Below are 19340 nucleotides of genomic sequence, written 5' to 3' on the forward strand. Positions count from 1 at the left end.
CACTCATGCATTGGTGGCTATTGCTCATCAGTTGGACAAGTCAAAAAGAGAGATTTAATCTGCAGCTGACCAGGATCACTTGTGGCTATCACTCAGTGCCTTAAAGGGGAAGGCTGCCCAAACAAAGTATTTGCAGTTTCAAGTTACCTGGTTGAAATTCTGGCTGAGCCTTGTAAGCACTGCATTGTGTTCCACCATTTTTTTCTGGTACACAGCCAACTGAGAAGATTCATCAGTAAGTTTTTCTGCAATATAAATAATATGAAAATGACTAATGCCTGATTAGTTTTTAAAAAAAAACTGGAATCCTAGTATTCCATGATACTGCACACTGAAAGTTAAGCACAAGTGTAATTTTAAGAGGAAGCAGGGTTAGAACACCCCTACTGGGGAAGAGGGTGTAATTACAGAACAATTTTACATGGGCAGTTCCATTTTAAATTTAAAGACTGGAATTTTTTTTTTAAAATTGGTATAAAATTTCTCTTTTACAAGTCGATCTCCTGTGGTGTTGAAGCCAAAGATCAGCCATGATTGTATTGAATGGCAGAGCAGGCTTGAAAAGCCAAGTGATCTACTCCTGCTTCTATTTTTTAATGCCTTATGTATCATGTAGGGAGTCAAAACTGTAGTTTTCAGGTGAAGTGGAATTAAAAGGACAGGGGAATAATTGGGTTGGGCACACAGGAGTAATGCATTTTTACATCTTACCAGTATCCATTTTAACATCTTACACCATGTCCTCATTTTTACTCCAATGCTATATTAATTACAAACCCTAGAGAGGGATATCCTAGTATTAATTATGTCACATGTAAAGAGGCTCCCATTTCAGGTTTAAAAAAGTGTTACTTGATGTGTTTACTACTTGCTCCATATTCAGATAGGTGCCAGACAAGGTTTATCTAAGTTATTGGAAGAACAGCTTGGCAAAGGTATATATTGTTTTCTACGCACTACAATTGTACAATCAACATAATGACCACACCAAGCATATTGCCAGTTAATATTTTGGACAGTACAGATGAAATTCATTATTTGTCAAGTATCTGCAATGTAATTTTAGGCAGGGTGTGAACATTTCATATCACAAAAGATATACATCTAATTCTGCAGATTCCATCATTTAATTGAATTCTTGAAATGCAATAAAGCAGCAACTATATTCCATTAAACTGCTCTTTTAAACAGATCTCAAAATATTTTTTGCATTGCAATTCCATCAATGGTTCATGCATAGAACAAAGTCTAATTGCTTTCAATGGGAGGAAGGTTAGCGTCTGTAAAAGAGTTCAGTGTTATTTAAATTGCATAAGCAAAAGTAACAGTTGTTCATCTTATGGATGACAGGCCGAGGACCAATTAAAGTTAAATATTACAATGTTATCTGTAGAAACTAAGCGTTGCTTAAAAGAGATCACAGCCTCTCCATCCAAACAAAGATACCAAGTTTCTTTATAAATGTTGTTTCCTCTTTCACTACCTGACAGCATTTGGAATATTTTCATATTCAAGAAAGGCACAAATGTTTGGATCCAAATCGTGCTGCATTATTAGCTCTTCAACCAGTGTTACACAGAATCTACCCCACTGAAACGGGCCATTTATTACATCTGGTCTAGCATTTATGATCCATGCAAACCTCTCCACTAATTTAACCCAATCAACATACCCTTCTGCTCTCCCTCATGCTTTTCTAACTTACCTGTAAGTGCACCTACGGTATTTGCCTCAACTGCTCCTTTTGGTAGCAAGTTCTGCATTCTTACACCTGTGGGTAAAGAATTTTCTCCTGAATTCCCCATTGTGCTTATTAGTGATCTTATACAAACATGCAAATTAAGCCATTTGGCCCCTTGAGCCTGTTCCGCCATTCAATAAGATCATAGCTGATCTGATTGTAACCGCAACCTCACATTCCTGCCTACTCCTGATAATTATGACCTCTTTAGACATCCTCAGTTTCTCTGTCTACACCATCAAATCTTTTCATTATTTCAAACACCTATCAGGTCACCCTTCAAGTCTTCTGCTTTCTAAAGCACCCCAGCCCATTCAGCCTTTCCTGAAAAGAATATCCTGTTATAGTATTAGCCATGAAAATCTATATCCTTTTTATAATTTGGAGACCAGGACTATACACTATTATTAAGTGGGCTAACCAAGGCTCTATCCAAGCTTAACATAACTCCCTTGCTTTTCAATTTTATTCCTCTAGAAATGAAGCCCAGTGCTTTGTGAGAACAAACCATGAACCCTGGCTATTGAACTGTGACCTGATGCAGGTGGTTCAAGATGACTTACGGTTCTCATTCCTAAACTTTGTAAATTTCACACAAATTAAAGAATTTTGTTAAAAAATTCTTTCAGTTGCCAGTTTATAGAATCAGATCATGCTTCAATTTAGATTTTCATGTCATGGGCACATATGTAACTTGTCAAAGATGAAATGTTCCCTGATGGGACAGTTGTTGGCCACAAGAGAATTGTATTGATGAAGTGCTGCACTACAACTGCATTTAATGTTCTGCTCTGCTACCGACAACACTCCAATCAAACTATCCAGCATCTGGTAATGGCAACACAAGGAACCAATAAAAGGAATAGGATTACTGCTTTAATCAAGTGAGCAAGTAAAGCTTGTTCTCTAACTGTTAGCAACACCCTACTGTGTCTTGCAGTTAGATGGATATTGAGCCTGTAAAAAAAAACCCTACAACGTTGGAGAATGTGTCTCTTTTCCTGCTCAAGATAATTGGATTCAAGGCTGTATTATAATCATTGGAATACTGAAGCTATAAGCATAGGAAAGTATAAAAATGACCAATACAAAAAAAGGTGTGAAGAACAGGAAAAAGAAAGACATCTTTAGTATAAATTTGTATCCTCACATGAAAGTAAAATAATCTTTTCTGTACGAATCACTCCTATCTGCCTCCATATGATGAGAATGAATTGGAAAATCAAATCAGTCACCAAGATTTAATGCCAGTTTCAGATGTCAAGAGGGCAAGATTTATAAATGATGGCAGAGACTTGAATCAGATCAACTGGGCAATGCTATTAAGTAGGGAAATTAACACAAAAGAAAATACCTTTCAAAACACCCTAAGGCAAAAGGAAGTCATGGTATTTCTATAAAATTAAAAGGAGATATGCTATAACAAAGCTGGAGTGGCTCATTAGTCATGTGCAAAACCAAATCAAAGGAAAAATAGTGTTACAATAACTTGGAAAACTGGGATTCATACCAAGCTCATCCAAAGGCAACAAAAGCTATCAGATTGTCCAAAACGTAATTCAAGAAGTTAGTGATGGACAAAGTGTGGCAATGTGGTTAGTGTCCCTGCCTCTGAGCCAGAAGCTCTGGGTTCAAGACCTACTCCAGGACTTGATGGCCAAAGAAGGCACATTCATGTGATCAAATTGGTTGAGTATCAATTTGTAAATCATTCCAACATATATTGACAACAGTTAGTAAAGGCAAGAAAGATTCCTAGCCAGCCACGTGATGGAAAGAAATTGGATCCGCTGACATCACAATCTATAGCTCCAGGCTACAATCTGCATGGAAAAGCCATAGCAACTTGAGACTCCTTTGGGGACGTGTGAGTCAGTTGGCTGGACGGCTGGTGTGGATCAGATTGGTGCCAACAGCATGGGGTTTAGTCCTCATTCTGGCTGGGGTGGATTTGGGATCTCTGCCTCCTTGCCTTACCCATAGTGGAGGTTGTGGCTCTGTGGGTTGGACCTGCCTTTGGCCAGAGAACTGAAGAAATACTGGACAACTGAAGCAGAGGGATTTAGGAAGGGAAATCATTCCGCTTACGGCCAAGAAACAGTTTTCAGGGATTGCAGAGGTGGAGAAGATTACACAGGCAGGAGAAAGACCAACTGCATAATTAAAAGATTACTCGAGTCAGGATCAGGTGAAATCCCAGGGCATAATGGTGGTTATAAATTCTATTTTGCATCAGTGGTCTCTAGTGGTCAGCAACTGTGTCAGGTAAGCCCATTGCTTATTATATACTGAACAGTTCACTAGAGTCAGAATTCATTCTTATTGAATGGAAGGAGGCAAATGCCAATTTTCAAAAAAAGGGCCCCAGGTCAGAATTGGGAAATTATAGCCCCATTAGCATGATTTCAGTTATAGGAAGGTTGCTAGAATGTATACTTAGATCTGTCGGAACTTGGACAGAAAATAATTTAGAGACCCTCAATATGCTCAGGCAGTACACCCCTACCTCTGAGCTAGAATGCTTTGGGTTTTAGTCCCACTCCAGGACTTGTTAGCCACAGGAGGAAACAAGCCACTGTAACAGGCAAACCAGTGTGTATTGGTGCCAGCCCCCAGCCCAGGTATTAGTGGCAGAATGGGCAACCGGCTGTAAAACCACCCGCCAAAACCAAAAAAAGGGATGGCTGATACGAATGGAGACAGTAACTCTATATAACATGGGATAAACTAAAAGAGGAAGAAAAATGACTCTTCAAAAAGAAGGCATGTCTCACCAGGCTGGTTATGTTTTTGAGGAAGTTACAAGGTTATGGGTGAAGCTAACCCAATCACTGTCATACACTTGGATTTTGACTAGGCAGTGCACAATAGGCTACTTTATATGATAGCGTCCTATGTGATTGGAGGACAGGTTCAAGGTTGGATAGGGAATTGGTTGCAACATTAACAATCTCAGGAACCCAGGCAAAGGAATATGCACTCTTTATCAAAGCCAAAGTGGAGAGATGGGAGTCATGTGACATGATGACCTCTCCACCCCTCCAGCTGCAGAAACCCATATTATTGCCTTGTAGAGCAGCAAAGCTCAGTCCGACATCTTCCATCTATTAGGCAGCAGGTCAGAAGAGGGGCTTTGTCCAGGTTTAAATGCCTACCTCCCATCCACACTGTTTCTACTGGAATTTCTGAACTTCTATATCAGCACCTACAAGACATTCATTTCTCCATGCCCATCTCATCATGGAAGTCATCTCTACTGCAAAAGTGAAATATCCAGCATCAGTTCTGACCTCTGAAGGAATACCCCATTGGGCTTTGATTCTGGATTCATGTGAAACAATAATTCTTTATTTTGTGTCTTTGCCCTGTAAATCTTTCTTTCTCTATCCAATGTTTATTGTATGAATGCACAGGGGGCTACATTGCAACACACGGTTCTGCATTGAGTGTGTGCAAATAAACTAACCCTGAGTTCACCCTATCAAGTTTGCCGTGGGGTTATTAATAAAAATTGGATCACACCAAAACTGAGGGATTCGGAAATATGCCACCGCTTATGGGTGGGGGGGGGGGGTGGAATCCAAATACCGTTCTGTTTATACATAGGTGGCGAGAGAAATCAGGGCTGTTTAAATTAAACACGCTCCTCTCTGTAACACTACAATCTCATATAATGATCTGTATAAGTGTTGGGGAAATTATCTGCAAGTTCAAGGACATAAACTCACAACAACTTTGTTATTTTGGATGAGAAAACTGACTGCAATCAGATCTAAATGTTGGGGAAATCAGCCTTCATCTGGCAGACTATAATTTAAAATAGATGAATGTTCTGTCATGCTCATTGATAGGCCTAACACAAAACATATACACACCATGTAGGGTTCTGAAGTAAAGTCTATGACATCTTTTGGCAATCTCCACCTATCACTGGCCCTCTATCCAGCTCTACCTGTTCCACCCCCCTTAAACCAGCTTATATTTCACCTCTCTATTTTTCCTTAGTTCTGTTGAAGAGTCATACGGACTCAAAACGTTAACTGTATTCCTCTCCACAGATGTTGTCAGACCTGCTGAGTTTTTCCAGGTATTTTTATTTTTGTTTTGGATTTTGAGCATCCTCGGTTTTTTGCTTTTATCTGTAAGAAACATATCTTTATTTTCTGTTGGACTGTGGATTAAAATTACAATGGCTGCAGTTTGAAAGACATGTCCACTGGATCAGGATGAGAGATATATACAATGTTGCAGTCCTGGAACAGTGTGCCATGAAAGACAGGATGGTTCCAGAAAGGAGTGCTAGATCAAGGGAGCTGCCTGGCAACATTTTAATTGGCTCCTGACCAGGTAACTAGGTTTCGTGTGAGGGCAGTGCAGCAGAATAGTTCCTAGCCTGAAAGGAACAAGACCTAAAACCTCTTTCTCCTGTGTTGAAGATTCCAGTAATTCCACAATAGTAGCAAGCTGGCTTTTTCTCCTCATATCTCTATAACCTGCTCTCTCTGAAAATCTCTGTCAAGAGGCAAAGGTGAAAAATTCCTGTTAGAGACATTGAAAGGCAATTGCTCAACCAGTGAACTAAATACTGTAAGTGCTGGAAGACCACTTTGTGTCATCAACAAGAACTGAAAGAAATTCAGAAGACATTGATCAAAAAGGGGGAGGCAGTGGCACAGTGGTATTGTCCCTGGACTGGTATTCCAGAGACCCAGGGTGATGCTCTGGGGACCTGGGTTTGAATCCCACTATGGCAGATGGTGAAATTTGAATTCGATAAAAATCTGGAATTAAAAGACTGTTGTAAAAACCCATCTGGTTCACTATTGTCCTTTAGGGAAGGAAATCTGCTATCCATACCTGGTCTGGCCTACACGTGACTCCAAACCCACAGCAATGTGGTTGACTTTTAAAAAACACGCCTTCTGAACAAAGGCAATTAGGGATGGGCAACAAATGCTGGCCTAGCCAGTGACGCCCACATCCCACGAATGAATTAAAAAAAAAATCAATCCATTGAATCCTATACTCTGGAATTGGTGCTGTTTGAACTGTTGTATCCCACTCTTAAAATTCATGTTTTTGTGTCTTGTCCGTGTGTGTATAGGGATTTAAGAAGGGCTAGGGTTTAAGTTATAGAATTAGAAGTTCATATTTCTTTCTTTCGCCACTGGTTAACGACAGTTTTTTCAATAAACAGTTATTTACTTATTAAGTTTAGAAACCTGGTGCTCGTAGTCTGTTAACCTAAATTAAATAGTTAGGTAGAATGGGGCAATCTGGTGGCTTGATCAAACCTTTTCAAATTTGTTGTGGCTTGGGGAACAGTGGTGCTGGATATTACAGCGCACCATCCCCAGTGAGTCGCAATAAGTCCACTGAAGGAGAGACTCCTACATATTTATACTACGAGTTTCTAGAAGATTCATGATGTTGCTGTGAGGTTATTTTGAATGCAAATTGAATATTAGAATGTACATGCATAGGTGGGTCCAACATAAAAATCACGCTTGGTTAGGTCTTATCTGGAATACTTTGTCCAGTTTTGGTCCCTCACTCAGTGGATGATATTGAGGAAATTAAAATACTGCAGATGTTGGGAGACCTAAAAACAAAAAAGGTGGAAAAGCTATAAACACTTCAGCAGGTCAGGCAGCATCTGTGGACAAGTCAGTCAATGTTTCAGGCCTCAACCCATCAAGGAATAGGAGATATTACAGGTGAACAGTATTGAAAAATAGAAACAAGGGAAAGGGAAATGAAGGAAAAGAATACAGGCAAAAACAGAATTACATGCAAGATGCTTGGACAGAGAACAGGAGATTAATGGTGAAATGGAAGACATGATAGTCTTCATCTATTCCTAGAAATTCTTGTATTCAGGTGATGGCAACGTGGGATAGTTGCACTAGAGAGATAAATGTAAAGTTGTGGTTAAGATCTGAAATCGCTGAAGTTAATGCTAAGGCCAGTGTGCTGTAAAATGCTAATTAGAAAAAAAGGGGTAATGCTAAACTTAAACCACATGGTGGGAATCAAATGAAATTGGATTGGCTGTCTGTTTAATAGCCAAGGTGTAAAACAGGCAGTTGTAGTGATCCTGACAACACCCCCGCCACCCCACCAAAAATCAATAGAGTTCTATTCCTTGAGCTTCACTGCATCTGTGGCTAAGGTTATAGACAAAGTTCAGAGTAGAAATGATCCGGAAAATTGAAATGGCAAGCTATAGCAATGTCATGGTCACCCTTATGAACAGAAGGGTGTTATGAACATAACACCATTACCTAATGCCTCTCCCCCTCAGCATTCTGAAGGAATCATTTCTGTGGTAGAGCAGCAAACCAGTGTATCACCCCAACTGACCGTTATTTTCCTGGCCCGTTCTCGTGTGAATACAGAAGATGCAAACATTTGCCTATTCATCTCCTTCCACACCAAGATCCGGGACATCAAATGCTCTTTTTTGAGATGGCAATTTACACTACTATCTCCAACCTAATATAACACATTCACTACTCACAGTTCCTCCTATCCACTGGTTGACTAAATGCAGATTAGGTGATCATTGAGTGAAACAGCACACAAAGGGGAGATGAGAGTAACTGCCCTTAACATCAAGGCAGCATTTGACCAAATGTGGCATCAAGGAGGTCTAGCAAAACTGGAGTTGATGGGAATCAGGATGGGTGGTGGGGAACTCTCTGCTGCTTGGAGTCATACTTTGCACAAAAGGAATATGGTTGTGGTCATTGGAGGTCAATCATCTCAGCTCCAGGACATCACTGCAGGAGTTCCTCAGGGTAGTATCCTAGGCCCAAACATCTTCAGCTGCCTCAATGACCTTCCTTCCACCATAAGGTCAGAAGTGGGGATGTTCGCTGATGATTGCACAATGTTCAGTACCCTTCATGACCCCTCAGACTGAAGCAGTCCATGTCCAAATGCAGCAAAACCTGGACAACATCCAGGCTTAGGCTGACAAGTGGCAAATGTGGCATGAATGTGACAAGTGCCAGGCAACGACTATCTCCAACTGCCAGGCAACGACTATCTCCAACAAGATAGAATGTAACCATCGTCCCTGGACATTCAATGGCATTACCATCGCCAAATCCCCCACTATCAACATCTTAGGGGTTACCATTGACCAGAAATGGAACTGAACTAGCCATATAAATACTGTGGCTACAAGAGCAGGTCAGAGGCTAGGAATCCTGTGGCGAGTAACTCACCTCCTGACTCCCCAAAACCTGTCCACCATCTACAAGGCACAAGCCAGGAGTGATGGAATACTCTCCACTTAACCTGGATGAGTGCAACTCCAACACAAGTGGCTTGATGCCATCCAGGCCAATGCAACCTGCTCGATAGTCTGTGGACAGGGTGACACTCATTCCCTCCACCACCAACATACTGTGGCAGCAGAGTGTATCATCCTTGTACTCAAAGTTAACATTGCAGGAATTGACCAAGCCTCCTTAGACAGCACCTTCCAAACCCACAACCACTGCCATCTAGAAAGACAATGGCAGCAGATACATGGGAACACCACCACCTGGAAATTCCCCTCCAAGCCACTCGCCATCCTGACTTGGAGGTATATTGCCGTTCGTCCAAAATCCTGGAACTCTCACCCTAAGAGCACTGTGGGTGTACCTACACCACAGGGACTGCAGCAGTTCATGAAGAAAGCTCAGGGTAGTATCCTAGGCCCAAACATCTTCAGCTACCTCATCAATGACCTTCCTTCCATCATAAGGTCAGAAGTGGGGATGTTCGCTGATGATTGCACAATGTTCAGTACCCTTCATGACTTCGCAGAGTGAAGCAGTCCATGTCCAAATGCAGCAAAACCTGGACAATATCCATGAACGAAACCTTCAAGAGCAATTAGGGATGGGCAATACATGCTGGCCCAGCCAGCAACAGCCACATCCCATCAATAAATAGAAAAAAAGGCCATTCATTCCATTTTCCCATGCTGACTCTTTTGAAAGAATTATCAAATTAATTCCACTCCGTCACTCTTTCCCCATAGCCCTCCAAATTTTTCCACTTCAAGTATTTATCCAATTCCTTCTTGAAAGTTATTATTGAACCTACTTCCACTACCCTTTCAGGCAGTGCATTCCAAATCAGTTTAACTCACTACATAAATTTACCCCTCATGTTGTCTCTGGTTCTTTTGCCAGTTACCTTTATTCTGCTTCTCCTGGTTCCTGACCTCTCTATCATTTACTCACATCAATACTTTCTTGATTTTGAACATTTCCAGTAAACCTCCCCTTAACTTTCTCTGCTCAGAGGAGAATAATTCCAGTTTCTCTAGTCTTCAATTGCCTAGGCCCTAAACTCTGGAATTCCCTCCATAAACCTTTTTCTCGCTAACTCTTTTTTCCCCCCTTTGACCATGTCTTTGGCCATCTGTCCTCTTTATTACCTTATGTGGCTAGAAGTTCAATAAAACAAGTTCTTGAGGGACTGGGACATCCTTATCATTTTCTTGCAAGGGCAAATGACTAAGTGCATCGGTGTTAGCAATTTGATAGTAAATGACGGTCGTTCATGTACTGGTGAAATTTCTTAATACCAAAGATGATTGACAGGTCTTTTTTAAAAAAAAGAGTATCCCTTTTCCATTATGTCGAGTGTTCTTGATATATATCGTATAGGCCATTCCGAGCCATTGTCCATTCAATGGGAGAGCACTGCTCCCACTCCATAGGGAGATGTGTCACGTCAACACCAACTCTTTTCTCTGGTCAAAATATACTAATAGGGTGGATGAGTGCAACAATTGTTTCACCATTGTGAAAGCTTCTGTGATGTTTGCCAAGACCAACGTTGGTTTTTCTTGAGTAGGTAATACAGGGGTGTCAGTTCTGTCGATAAATTAGGTAAGAAGCACCCATAGTAATTGATCATTCCAAATAATGATTTGAGCTCGGAGGTGTTCTTTGGCGCTGGTGCCTCTCTAATGGCTCTCACTTTTACCTTAACCAGGTGGAGGTCCTATGACCTACATGGATTACCACTTTCACTTGCAATGTGCACTTTTTTAAAAAAATGACTCCAACCTGGGAGAAGCGTTTTAAAACTTTTTCTAAGTTTGCCAAATACTCTTCAGTGAGTTGTGTCACCAGGATGTCATCTAAATAAACTATAATGTGGGGTAGTCCCTGCAGTAAACTTTCCATCGTTCTCTGGAATATGGCGCAAGCAGAGAAGACACCAAAAGGCAAACGGTATAACTCTTTTGAGTTGATACAGCCCTTTGCTTGTATTAATTGTGACGAGTTTCCAGGAGGCCTTCTCTAACTCTAATTGTTGGTAAACATGACTCATATCAAGCTTCATGTAGGTTATCCCACTTGCCAGCTTAGCATACAGGTCTTCAATTTTTGGTATATGGTGTCTGTCCAACTTAGACAATTTGTAGTCTCCACAAATTCCAACACTTTGGTTGGATTTAAGGACAGGGACTATTGGTGCTGCCCATTCCAAGAACTGCATAGGTTGTATAACAACCAGTTTCTCTAATCTGTCCAGTGCAGTGTTGACCTAATCCCGCACTGCGTAACTACTGGTCTTGCCTTCATGAATTGGGGGGGTTGCCTCAAGCTCCACAGGAATTTTTGCTTGCAGCCCCTGGATCTTCCCAAGTTCATTCCTGAAGACTGAGGTGCATTTTCACAGTAGCTCAGGTAGCCCACTGGCTCTCAGCTGGAAGTTTTCAGCCCATTTCAATTTAATTTCCTTCAGCCAGTTTCATCCAAGGAGGCTTGGCCCCTCGTCTGCTACCACTGCCAAGAGTAGTTTTACCAATTGACTTCCATACTGTACAGTAACCTTGTTTATGCCTTTGACTTTGATGTCTTTGCTCATATGAGTTTTCAATTTGGCACCTGTTCCTTCCAAATTTAACTGACGTTCTCCATACTTTCAAATATTTAAATTATATTCACCAATTACTGTATTGGAAGCTCCTGTGTCCACCTCCATTCTAATAGGTCTATCATTCAACTCATTGTTACATAGATTGTATAATTTGAAGGTGGGAAGAACTGAACCAATGAATAAATATCTGAATTTGTTACTTTAGGCTCAATATTGTGGACCTCATGGGGTATTTTCTTTTGTTTGAAAGTCTACCTGATTCTGTCCTTGCAATGTCTCATGAGGTATCTGTTTTGATGACAGTAAAAATATGATTTTTTTTAAACTTCCATTTAGGTTGTCTGCTTCCACCTCTGTTACCATTATTTCATGATTTCACTGCTAAGTCATTTCTTTTTATTTATCTGCTAGCAGTGGCTGCTTCCCAATCTCAGCAGAGCCTAGCATTTTCACACCCTTTTTGGCTGGGGCTTCCCTCCCAAAGTGGAGGATGACACCATTTTGTGCTCCCTGTATGGCTTCCGAATCCCTTACTGCATTTTCCATGGCCAGGGCTATCTCTAGCGCCTTCTTAAAATCCAAAATTTGTTTTAGACAGTAATTTCTTCTGAATCACATCTTCATTTGCACTGCACACAAAGCGATCTCTAAGTATATCATTTATAGATGTACCAAACTTGCAATGTTCTGTTAACTGTTTCAAACTTGCACATAATAAGTAATTGTCTCCCCCAGGGCTCTCTTCTTGAGTTAAATTTGAACTGGGCTTTGGCTGGTAATGACTCTTTACGAGGTTCACTAAGTCATCAAAACTTTGAATCAGGAGCACTGGGTGCCGTCAAACTTCAAATCAATCCATAGGTCTTACTCCCACACATGCCTCTTCTCCCCCACAATGTCACCTGCTTGGCAAAAGAACACGAAGCATTCAATGAGACCAATTGTCTGCAGCTGGATTGAAAGGATCACTCTTCCAAATTGCAGCATGCTTTGAGGTGATTGCTTTGACAATTAGGATGGAAATTCTACTTACAATTACCGTGCGAGGTATGGCCCAATTTGTTTTTTTTTTGATTTCCTTTGTTAACTTGTATTATTCTCAAAGCCAACTTACTGTATCTTTGGAGGCTTGGCCTAAATAGCCAAGTGGTTATGGTTCTGGGTTTGTAACCCCAAGATCGAGAGTTCAAATCTTACAACGGCAAACTATGAAACAATGTAACTTCATCTGAAACAGATGGAAACGGGTTTGTACTCGAAAGAGTTACTGTATCTTTGGACTTGGCCTAAATAGCCAAGTGGTTATGGTACTGGGTTTGTAACCCCAAGATCAAGAGTTCAAATCTCACAATGGCAAACTATGAAACAATATAACTATAAGCTTGGCCTAAATAGCCAAGTGGTTATGGTACTGGGTTTGTAACCCCCAGATCAAGAGTTCAAATCTCACAATGGCAAACTATGAAACAATGTAACTTCATCTGAAACAGATGGAAACAGGTTTACTCAAAAGAGTATCAAGAGTTCAAATCTCACAATGGCAAACTATGAAAGAGCTTGGCCTAAATAGCCAAGTGGTTATGGTACTGGGTTTGTAACCCCAAGATCAAGAGTTCAAATCTCACAATGGCAAACTATGAAACAATGTAACTTCATCTGAAACAGATGGAAACAGGTTTACTCAAAAAAAAAGAGTATCAAGAGTTCAAATCTCATAATGGCAAACTATAAAACAATGTAACTTCATCTGAAACAGATGGAAACGTGTTTGTACTCGAAAGAGTTACAATGTTGGAAGATTATCCAGAGTTCAAATCTCACAATGGCAAAACAATGTAACTTCATCTGAAATAGATGGAAACGGGTTTGTACTCGAAAGAGTTACTGTATCTTCGGCTTGGCCTAAATAGCTAAGTGGTTATGGTACTGAGTTTGTAACCCCAAGATCAAGAGTTCAAATCTCACAATGGCAAACTATGAAACAATGTAACTTCATCTGAAACCGATGGATATGGGTTTGTACTCAAAAGAGTTACTGTATCTTCATTTTTTCCTCACTTTTTCTTGCTTTTTTTTCTCCCCTCATCATTCCTTGTTTCTTCCTCGTCTCCAGTCTGTTGGATCTTAGTCACTAGTTTGATTGGACTTACAGACCTAGATTGCACCCTTGTTTCAGGATGGCCAAGTTGGTACCATTAGCAAAGTGTATCAGCAGACAGCTCTTAAGTTGAACACATTCTATTTATTTAGAAAGGAATTCAGCAGCCACACCAGTGTTCTTTCAACTCAAATCCTGTCTCCACATTACAGACTACTAAGGTAGCCCATACTACTGGATACTAAGATCATGTGATCTTCCATTATAACATTTTTCTTAAAAGGTACATTATACAACAGATTACCACACAAAAAAAAATCTTAACTGAAAGCGTCCTGTTCCACAGGAAGCAAGGTTTTCACCCTGTAAGTCTGGAACCTCAGGTGGGTTTGTCGAAAAACCTGTAGGCCTCCCCCATAAATGCGCATTATTACCGATATTGGCTTTCATCCTCTCGTACTCTTTTGCAGACTCTGACAATAGCTCCCCGTCCATAGCCTCCAGCCGCTGAGAAGCAGGACAGCTTGCCGATGGATTGATTGCGCGCGCGGGATCCGGGTGTCCGGTCACGTGAGGGCGCGTTGCCATGGAGACGGCTGTAACAAGGTGACAGTATGGAGGGGGCGCGCGCCGGCTCCATGGATCTCGAGCAGCTGAGCAGTGAGTTGGAGCAAGAGAGACAAATGCGGTAAGAGGGGCAATGGGCGAGTAGCTTCTGCTGGGAGAAGCTGCTCCTCACCTTTGTGCCATTTTACCAACAGAAGCCTCCCACTCCTGTTGTTCTATATCCTTCAACATTTGGTTTTGCAGCATTTAAAAACCAAGAGACGTCATGAAATGAGTCACCATCTCTTCTCCCCGCCCCCCTATCAAGGTCTGTGTGACCAGCTGTGTGCGCTATCTAGTGGCAATGAGTTCTGGCATTTTTAATTTAAAAATCCAGCACGCTTTTTAGATAAACGGCAATTCCTTTCTGGGGCTCTCATTTTGGGTGTGTTCAGTAATGGTTTTAGGTGCGCTTTGAAACCTGGGGTGACTTAGATCATAATTAGATTCAAAGAAAAAACTCTTGCCAAAAGATTTTGGCAAGCACATTTCGCAAAAAAGATCCTTAAATAAACGCAGCTTAAATGGTTTTTAATTTGTAACCATTTAATGATTCATTGTAAATTAGCAAATTTTACATGCCTTGTTAGGTAACTGTGAGTTCTGTGGTATTATGCTATATCATGAAAAGGATGTAGAGGCAATGGAGAAGGGGCAGAGATTTACAAGGATGATACCAGAAATGCGTCCGGAAAGCATTGATAGGCTAGGTCTCTTTTCTGTTGAAAAATAAGGATGAGGGGTGGCGTAATAGACGTCTTTAAAATTATGAAAGGTTTTGATAGAGTGGCTACAGTGGGAATGTTTCCTGTTGAGGGGAAGAGGATAACTAAAGGCTATTATTAAAAGATAGTCACCAATAATTAACAAGAAACTTCTTTACCTAAAGAGTGGTGAGAATGTGAATCTCTACCACGGGCAGTGGCTGAAATACATAGTATAGATACATTTAAGGGGAAGCTAGGTAAGCAATTAAGGGAGAAGAGAATGGATAGTTACAATGGTAGATTTAGACGAGGACAGATAGGAGGAGGCTGGAGTGGAGTAAAAACACCAACATAGACTGGTTGGGCCAAATGGCCTGTTTCTGTGCTGTACATCCTTTGCAATCCTATGTTGGGAAGTGCAAATTTAATTCTTAAGCTGAATAATTACTAAAGGCTTGTAGTTATTTATGCAGTGCCTTAGCACATCTCTGGAAGGATCTCAAAGCATTTAAGGTACAGTGAATTACTTTGAAGTTTTTGATAGTGGTTGGTGGGGAATGTTGACCAGAAGAATTTTACATGGAGACATTATCCTTATTAAGAAGTTGTCTAGACTTTTGAACTTGCAGTCTTAATTATCCCCGGGATGCTGTTTCTATTTCACAGGTGCAGGTTTCAATTTCTGGTGAGCCCATTGACCCACATTGCTCACAGCTCAAGCGCAATCATGCCAAAAACCCGGATCAAGCAGTATACTCCCTCTGCAGTGCAGTGTAATTCATATTGAATTTGGAGAATTCAATTTTAAAAAAACTGATTTATTTCCATCTTCCTCACAATTTCCTTTCCCACTTAGCTTTGTGTCTTCAGCAAACTTGGATATATTACTTTCTGGCCACTCACCTAAATTATTAATATGGTTTGTAAATATCCGAGGTCCAAGCACTTATCCTTGCATTATTTATTGCCCTAGTTACACCCTGCCATCCTAAAACTGATCTGTATATTCCTACTCCCTGTTTTCTGATTATAACAATCTCTTGTGTGGTATCTTATTGAATGCCTCCTGAAAATCCAAATACACTGTATGTACAGTGTTGACTCTTATTTACCCTGCTAATTGTACCATGATAGGTCTGTCAAACAGTTTCCTTTTCATAAAGCCCTGTTGACTCTGCCTAATCATACAGTGATTTTCCAACCGTCCTGTTACCACATCCTAAATAATAGATTCTAGCATTTTCTATACCACTGATGTCAGACTAACTGATCTGTATTTCCGTTTTCTCTCTGCCTCCTTTCTTAAATAGGTTTGTTACGTTTCCTACCTTCCAATCCACTGGGACCATCCCAGGCTATAGGGAATTTTGAAAAATCACAACCAATCTATCTTCTGTGTCACCTCTGCAGATTATTTTTAAAAACGTAATAGGGGTTTGGGAGTCCTTGTACTCAAATCGCAGAAAGTTAGCATTGCAGTACAGTAAGCAATTAGGAAAGCAAATAATATGTTACTCTTTATTGCAAGAGGTTTGAGTATAAGAGTAAGAAAGTCTTGCTGCAATTGTACAGGGCTTTGCTGACACCACACTAGGAGAACTTTGCTCTTCATGGGTGGGAGAGGGGGAATGGGGGTGTGGTGAAATGCAACAAATGTTTGCTAGATAGATTCCTGGGATGAGATGGTGGGCCTATGAGGGGTGATTGAGTAGAATGTGAAATAAAAACAGAAAGTGCTGGAAAAACTCAGCAGGTCTGGCAGCATCTATGGAGATAGAAACAGAGTTAACTTTCTGAGTCCAATATGACTCTTCTTTGGAACTGAAGAGAGGCAGAAATGCTTTTATTTGAGTAGAATGTGCCTACCTTCTCTGGAATTTAGAAGAACGAGTGTTGATCTCATTGAAACATATCCACTTCTTAGAGGGCTTGACAGGGTAGATGCCAAGTGACAGTTTTCCCTGGCTGGAGAGTCTAGGAATAGGGGTCATAATATCAGAATAAGGGGTAGACCATTTAGAACTGAGATAAGGAGAAACATTGTCATTCTGAGAGTTGTGAATCTTTTGAATCCTCTACCTCAGAGAGATCTGGATGCTCAGTGTTGAATATGTTCAAGGTTGAGATTGATAGCTCTTTGGGCACTAAGGGAAGGAATCAATGGACATAGGGATCATACAGGAAAGTGGAGTTGATGATGCAGTTCAGTCATAATTTCATTGCATGGCGGAGTAGGCTCGAAGGGCTTACTCCTGCTCCTATCTCTTACATTCTAATGAGAAGGATAAAGATGGTAACTATTCATATGTGAATTTGATAGTTGTGAGTAAATTCTTGGAATCCACAATTAGAAGTAAAATTAATAAGCATTTAGAAATTCATAGGTTAGCCAAGAACATCCAGGATGGAATTGTCAAAGGCAAGTCATGTTTGGCAAGTTTAATAGAATGTTTGAAGACATGACCCATTGGACAGATAAAGAGAATGCAATAGTTGTAATATATATTAGCAGAAAATTTGATAAGGTGACTTTAAAGAGGTTGTAACAGTGTGAAGCGATAGTTGGTTGACAGTAAAGAAACTGGCTGAGGGGTATTGTTCAGATTGGAAAAGAGATAGAAGTAATGTACCCGAGAGGTCGATACTGGATTCACTTCTGTAGGTGATTTGGACTTGAATAAAATTTTATTGATGACATAAAAGTAGGAGGTTTGGCAAGTGGTAGGCAGGAACATAAATTGGGTGGAATTGTGGCAGGTGTGATTATGAGCAGATTGACCAGTTGACCAAATGATCACTATAACTGACTGATCAGTATCTCAGCAAGTAGTAATCCTTGATGTCTACTGTTGAGCCCATGATCTAAAATCTATGATCTAAAACTCACTATCACTTTAAGAAGTACCTGTGCTGCTTAGAATGTTAATACTTTTATTTTGTTCCATATGTTTCTCTTGGTCAAAATCTGGTATCTGATTGGAACACCCCTCAGCTGTTTATAAGGTACTGGTGAGTGCCTAAACAGCCCCATTCAAGAATGTAGATCATCCTCAGGATCCTTCAAGTTAACCACTAAAGATAATTAGCAGCTCATCATCCATCCATATACTAGAGTGATCATGACAACCAAACTGAGCAGATTACTATAAATAATTAAAATACGTTAAGCTGTTCCATACTTTAGCCAATGCCAACACTCCCCCCCCACCACCCCAACACCCCCCCCCCCACCCCCCCCAACCCCATAGAATGGGTCTTGTGCAGCTGGCTGCAAAATCAAGATAAACTTGATGGATTTTTAAAGACCAGCAGCCGGGAAGACCATATTTTAACAATTTCCTTCCATTTGGTACTCCCTTCCACATAGGCACTAAAATGTCATGGGCTGTGTACTTGTGTGGAATACTAAACTCAACAGTACAGTAAATTACAGGAAGGTCATCTACAGTATTGACAAATAAATATTAGAGAGTGACAAATTTGGTGCTCTCTCCCCATACACAACTGCAATATGAAAGAAACAATAGTATAGGAAAGACTCTGGTCTTAGAAAACCGACTTTGATTGATTTAACTGTCTGATCACTGGTAAAGGTTTATTACTGTAAACTGGTCTCCACTATAGATATCTAGAACTCTTTTTACATAAAAATTACTTGTGTACATAAACATAATCTAGTCACACACTTTCTGTCACACTTCAGATTTTTATCACACTTCAGGTGATACAGTGTTTTATGCAAATTTTCAAGTAACACTTTGAGGAAGGAAAAGAGACAGATACATTTACATTTTAGCAGAACAGTGGGTTGTGCTTTACATGGTAGAAATGATGCTGCACTTAAAATGATGCATGCTCTGATTTAACATGAATAGCAGCATGAGAGATTTGCTAATATTATAATAAAATTGCTGCATCTACTGCAAGTTTTGTCTGTCACATTTCAGTGTCCATCACATATGACATATCACACACCATATAAAGCAAACACTTATCACACTGGAAATCAAAATTCTGTAACAAAGATCAGTAAACCAATTACACCACCCTGCCAACTAAAGGGAGTGACTAGTTAAACCTTTAAAGCATGCAACAATACAATTCTAGGAGACATTGTGAAGCATGTCTTTCCTTTAGCTTTACTGATATCTTTGATTTTTAAAATTATTTCACTGCATCTTGCCTTTTTTTCTTCATTCAAGGGATGTAGGCATCATTATCCCTAATTGTCCTTGAGAAGGTGGTGGTGAACCGCTGCAGTACATGTTGTGTAGTTAGTGCTGTTAGGACT

Source organism: Carcharodon carcharias, chromosome 11, assembly GCF_017639515.1.
Source record: "Carcharodon carcharias isolate sCarCar2 chromosome 11, sCarCar2.pri, whole genome shotgun sequence".
NCBI lineage: Eukaryota > Metazoa > Chordata > Chondrichthyes > Lamniformes > Lamnidae > Carcharodon > Carcharodon carcharias.